This window comes from Crocuta crocuta, unplaced genomic scaffold, assembly GCF_008692635.1.
Source record: "Crocuta crocuta isolate KB4526 unplaced genomic scaffold, BGI_CrCroc_1.0 scaffold316, whole genome shotgun sequence".
NCBI classification, from domain to species: Eukaryota; Metazoa; Chordata; class Mammalia; order Carnivora; family Hyaenidae; genus Crocuta; species Crocuta crocuta.
Genome location: NW_027529682.1, coordinates 1,351,265 through 1,357,843, shown reverse-complemented (window position 1 = coordinate 1,357,843; position 6,579 = coordinate 1,351,265).

The window sequence follows — 6,579 nt, the reverse complement described above, 5'->3', positions numbered from 1 at the left end:
TTAAATCTCACTCCCCCCCCTGCCAGAACAGGAACTATTTACTAAAGCAATAGAAGGAAAATGGAGGAGACAGAATTTTCCACCCAGAGGAATCTCAAGCCATATCAAACAAGATGTTGTGTAAACTTCCCCCTCCTCCACCCTTCCTTAATGCACCATATAGAGAGGGCTCTCATGTTGTAAAGGTGTCATATATATTTTCTCTTCACTCAAAGCTTCCTGAATAAAGAGAGATCTATTTGTCTCCATGGTGTTTTCACCATTAACAGTATCAGAGCTGCAGGAACACAATGGGAGATGTGTTTTCCGTTAACCTCTTGACTCAGAGATGTCCTGATGCTAAACGTTATTGCATTTTGCATTAGCACAGAACAGTGGGAGTTCTGTGACTGATGTAAAAGGGTTGAGAAGGGCCACAGAAGCTCTCATGTGCTCCATACTGCAGTTGGCGGTGGAGGATGAAGCACATAATTTTTGTTTAGAAAGAGCACAAGCAGGAACCAGGAAAGGAGGTCAGGAATTTCACATACCCCATGTCCCCCTTCTGTTCACCACTGAGATAACTTCTCCTGGAAAATTATATTCAGTGCTTTAACATACCCCACTCATAGACATTAACTAGGCAGAAATTAATTTACTTCTCTTTCTTACCCCAGTGATCTACAACCACAGAAGGACCGAGAGGATTAAAAGTCGCTGTTTTCTTAGGCTACTTTCACCGTCACTTTAATGTGGCTTTCAGTGTTGGCTTCTTGTTGTGGCGACCATAACTGCAAGCCATTACCATGGTGCTCATGTCTCTCTGACAGCCAAGAGCCAAAACTGGGAATGTCCCCTGTCATGTTATGAAACAGAAGGATATGGAGGCTAAGAAGATTTCAGTCCCTGCCATTTAAGAGTCCTGAATGAAAGTCGCAGAATTGCAGCATATTCTATCATAGAGGTATCTCAGAAATCACCTGGTTCTAGTCCATGGGTTTATATATTTGGACACTGAATGTTGGAAAGTCACATCTGAATGACGTGTGTATGGCAGAACCAGGTTTGATACATGCACTCATGTCCCTGGCTGAATTTTTACATGTGCTATTCAAAGATGCTTCTGGTGAATGGATGATCACAGCAATAAAAAAAATCTTTAGGACTATGCTCAGTGTCATAGAGTCCCTATTTCCAAGATGCAACTTTCATAGGGCTGAATCTTGGGTTCTGTGTTGGTGAAAGGAACTAATATTTTAAAAAGAAAAGCTGTGTGACTACAATTAAAGGGGATATTGTATTTATCTCAAGATGAAAGCTGTCTCCAAATCTCTTACCATCAGCTTAAAAGCCTGGACATCCTGGGATTCGGAAGCACTGTATTATGTAGAATTTTGCTACCCATGAGTGTGTCCTACATACCAACAGCATCAGTTTCATGTAACAGTTGGTTAGAAATGCAGAACTTCAGGCCTTGTCCAGACCTACGGAATTAGAACTGGTATTTTAACAAGATCTCAGGGGATTCATATTAATTAAGGTTTGATAAACACTATTTAAAGGAAGCCTTCAGTAGAACTTGGAAGTATAACTGTTAGAGAAATAGACTGTAAAGACTACCAGAGATTGATCCTACTCGGAATAGAAAAACAAATATTTCAGTGGGGTTAGAACTTAGGAGGGCAAGAGATGAGGGGAAAATAGTCCAATGGGAAGAATGACAAGGAGGTAGGTATTGCAATCCAAACTTGTATTAGGTATTTAGAAAACATATATTTAGTTGAATAAGAAAACTTGGATTTATTCATTTTCCCTGGGTCTCAAGAACACTCAGCAAAGACACTGAGCCAAAGCCAGCTTTGAGAAATCTAGGGTTTTTTCTTCCAAAAACATCTTTGGTAGGACATACTTACCCAGCACAAGGAGGGGATCAATGGCATCATTACATACTAGTTAAATGCCTCTATTAATACACCAAGTCAAAAAGGATTTGACATGTGCAAATAAAGAAGTACAAATGACTTGTCTTCAGAAAAGTTTATAAACTCACTATTCTAACTGGTCAGAGTCTGCTTAAACTGTGTCAGCAAAATATTCCTTGATAGATGAAGAAGGTCAAGGCCAGCAACACATTTATGTCTTGAAGTTTATCAGCGTGCCAGAAAACAGCTGGACTCAATTACCAGATTATGAAAAAATTAAAGTAACCTTTACACCACCCATAGAACTATTATAATTTGTGGATGATATTTAAAAATGTAGCATGTTGCACCTCTTTATTTTTCCTTTTCGATCCTAAAGTTGATTCTCATAAGGTACTATGGTTATTTGTATTATATTACAGTGTATTTAGGACTTCTGGGACTAAGAATGATTATGAGACATAAAATTCAGTAAAGAGTTTCCCTGGGGAAAGAACACGTACTCACCAAAGCTGAAGATGAGAAGTGACTCATTTTGAAGACTATTTTACCCATCTCTTACTGCTGAAATGGACACTCAGGTGCATCTAAAGTGTCCCCCAATGTAATTTATTTTCCTTGCAATTCCCAAACCGTGTCCTACCATGGGGGCTACTGGCTGAAAATGCACAACACTATACCCTCCGGGACACCACTGCCATTCTGAAAGTAAAGGGGGTATTATGTAAATTCAGGCGGATACAACCTTATTACTAAGTCAGGAGACATTCAATCATGTGAAAGTTAGCTTCTTTTCAAAGCATGACCCCAAATACTAGTTGGCCCTTGGGTAACCATGGCTGGGTGAACCCGCTCAAGTTTATGCCACTGCAGAGACAAGATCTTATTGTCTTGTACAAGAAGATAACTTGATTAAAAAAAAAAGTTTTATAAATGTATAAACAACACTATGTAGGTCCTTATATGTCAAGTGGTTGCAGATATTTAAATATACAAACTCTTAGCCAATACAGATACAGATAACAATTGTGTTTCATATGAAACTCTTAATAAATGTTTCAAAGTCATGGCAGTATCTTCTAGAGCACAGCCAAAGGCTTTCTAAGGGATGAACGAGTGAACTAAGGAATGAAGACTACACAGGAATCTTAGAATTGCTCCCAGTTCTAGTGTAGACTCATAGGGTGGCCTAAAACTAACGCTGAGCCTTTCTTATCAAGCTGGGGTTACTTGTCCTTGAACCTCTCAGTAACGTAACAATCACCATCAATCACCAAGAAAATATCTGAGCACAGAATCAAAATGGTGACACAGGGGTCTCCTCTCTTTTTTAATGAAGCTGTGAGGTAGAGAGAGAAAAAGAGAGAGCTACAGCTAAAATGTGCAAAAACATTCTCTTTTCAAGATGTTGTATATTAAAACACCAGAAAGTAATAAAATGGATGAAATAACCTCATTAAGTACCTCTACCTTTTGGTGTTTTCTATTGAGAGTGTCTAGGTTTGGAGCAAGCCCAGCCTTGTCAACAGACTTGGATTCTAGAGCTGCTTTGCCACTCATCTATTCTGAGTAGATTGTGTGAGTTCATCCGAAGTCAGGTAAAACGTCCATCATTCATGACACTGGTTATCAGCATGAAATGACTTGAGCCTTGTTTCTGGTTTAGTCGATGGCCACATTATTACCTTTCCAGTCTCTTGGCACTTTCCCACAGAAGTTGGTTGGGGCACATCTCTTTCACAGGGATCTACATAACATTCAGACAAAGACCAGCTTAGTCCCAAATCCAAAATGTGAATTCACAAACACGGTTCTTGATGTTTGGAGCTTCTAAGGATGGAGGGCACACAATCACTTTCAATTCAATTGAATCCAAGAAAGTGCAATGTGATTGCAAAAATGGTCCCAACTTGTTGTGTGTATCTGAGTTCTTGCCCTTTGCCAAGAAATTCTGTAGTGCTGCCTACTCTGGCTTCAGGCTTGGTTATGTGACTTCCTTTGCCCAATGAGGTATTAGCAAACATAAAGCAAGCAGAAGCTCCAAAAATACCTAAGCCTTTTGGGTCCTTCTTGTTCTTGCTCCTCTGCCTTTACCAGGAGAACATGCTAGGAATAACCTGTCGAAATATGGGTCATGTGGAACAGAACTGAACTGCCTCAGTCATCCTAGTGACCCTGTCCTACAGCCGACAGAATGAATGAGATCAGCCAAGACTAGAAAACCTGCCCATTCTAAATCACTGACCCACAGACCCATGAGCTAAACATGTTTATTGTTGTGTGTCCCTGAGGTTTTGTGTTGCTTATTATGTAACATTATTGTGGCGATGGATAACGGATCAGATGAATCCCTCAAAGTCTCACGTTTTTGGTAAAACAAAATCCAACCCAAAGAAACAGAACATGTAAACACAGCATGGGTACATGGATTAAACAACACCTCAATTCTAAAATGCCAATAAAATAACTGTGCCCAATCTTACCTTTCATAGGCTTTCCTAGGGAAAAAAAAAAGGCCCGGAGGAATCATGATCATTCTTGGCATGTTGTTTTGTGCAAGACCCAAGGAAAGCTAGGAGGCTGTACAGTTATCTCCCTTGATGTAATTCTAAACTATACAACCTACTACCTCAACCTGGGCACATGCAGTCACAATGGCTGGAAAGCTACCATCGCTTAAGCAATGAAATTAGAAGTTAGTCTTATAAGTGTTCTCTGTGTTGTCACCTCTTTGGGCCATGAATAAAAGACAACACATCAAAGGCTCTGACCGTAGAGAAAATAACACAGGAGTCTTGGCTTGAGATTACTGTGCATACGAGAAGGGAGGAAATACGTAGGATTGGTCTTCTTGTTGTAATTTGCACCTGAAAATTGGGATAATGTTATATAACAGCATTTGTTCTGTTCAAGCTAATGTCCTCTGGTATCTGTTAACAGAATATAAAAGTAGACCAATGTTTAAACTTGAACAACTGGAAAAAGAGTTAAGGAAACAAATGTTTCTATTGTGAAGCTGAACAACTGGAATCTCTAAAGGGTCAATATGCAAGGGGAAAGAGCTTATGCCAAAACATGCTGAAAAGTTATAGGAAACAGGTTTATGAGCAAAGCAGAGATAGACAAAGAATATAGAAGCTACGGGGAACATTCACTCAACAGTGTTTATCATCATATTACATAATTTGCATATTTATAAAGTGCCCCTCCTTCCAGAGTTGACTGGCTCAGCACGTTTTTTAAAAGAAATTCTGTCCCCAACAGTTTATTTAGCAATGTATAGACTGTAATTTTTTCTTTATAAAGGAATACAGTAAATTTCCCTGTTTGCTTTTAATTTTTAAATGGGGTCTTTCCTTTATCTTCAGTCCCAGTTTGATGCTAAGAGCAGCAGAAAGATTCTTCCAAGCTCCATGGCTTCCCATCTCCACGTGAACTCCTGTTGGATCAGGTTTTATTTCCCCATGAAGGCTGCTCTCTGGTTTGCGGATGGCCACCTTTCCTTATAGTTTAGCTAGACTCTGGGTTTTTTTTTTTTTTTTTTGCCTGGTAAAGTCTGTTCCACACAGGAGCTGGGCTCAGGCATTCTGAGATGGAGGAGTATCTAAGCACACGGGGAATAAAAGAGTAATAATTCTATGGTGCTGATTTAGATAAAAAGATCCAAATGGTTTTATGGTTCATGTTTCATCACGCTGCTGCACTGACCTGGAAAGAGACCATTTTTCCAATTTTTCCAGCCCTGTTCCCTGAGGCCGATATCATGGAGTGGGGCTGCTTTTTTTTTTGCAGGAGGCTGCCTCTCTTGGACCGGTGCTACCTGGTTTGGAGGAAAGACTGGGAAGTAGGTTTTACCAAGCAAACCCCCATTCGTTCCTTCAAGCCTCAGTTCAAAGAGTTCTTGTTGGGTCATTTATTAATTTCATACACACATTTCTAATTTAACCCTAACATCGTTGCGTTATAATTTGGGAGTCCTCTGTCTCTAGATATTCAATTATGCATATGATATAATCTTCACTGGGACACTATAAAAATATAAGTCATTTTCTTTCCTTTAATTTTGGATTTCTTTCATCGTTCTTGCACTGACCATTTGCTTGATTCTATAAACAGTGTCAAGATGTAACCTTATGAGTGGGATGCAAGACAATGGAGGGGTGAGTAATAGTTAGCCAGAGATCATAGAATAAAGACAGTATATGTTTTGATGTGCTAGAATGCTAGTATATTAGCTAAATGTATAGCTGATTGAGCCTTTAAATATCTGAAAATGGAAAAATTCATCTTTTTCTAGGGTCAAAGACAAAAAGAGGTTGCTTCTAGAATACTAATGGTTTTCAATACCCTGCTCTTTTGGTTGTGTGAATTTCCTTGTTTATTTACACTGATTTTAGCCCATTATCATGTATTAGTGCAATTATGGCTCATTACATAATTAGTGTAAATATTTGTAGGCGTGCAATAACAACATGCAATTATGATATGGAATGATGTCATAAAAAGTCTTATTGAAAGAAGGAAGTAACACATAAAATAAGTGGCATTTACAGAAAAACAGTAGTTATAGATCTTTAGGTATAGAGAATCTATTGTACTCTGTGACTTTAAAAAATATATTCCAAAGGTATTCTGAATACCCATAAACAGACTCTCAGTCTGTTGAACACTGCAATCC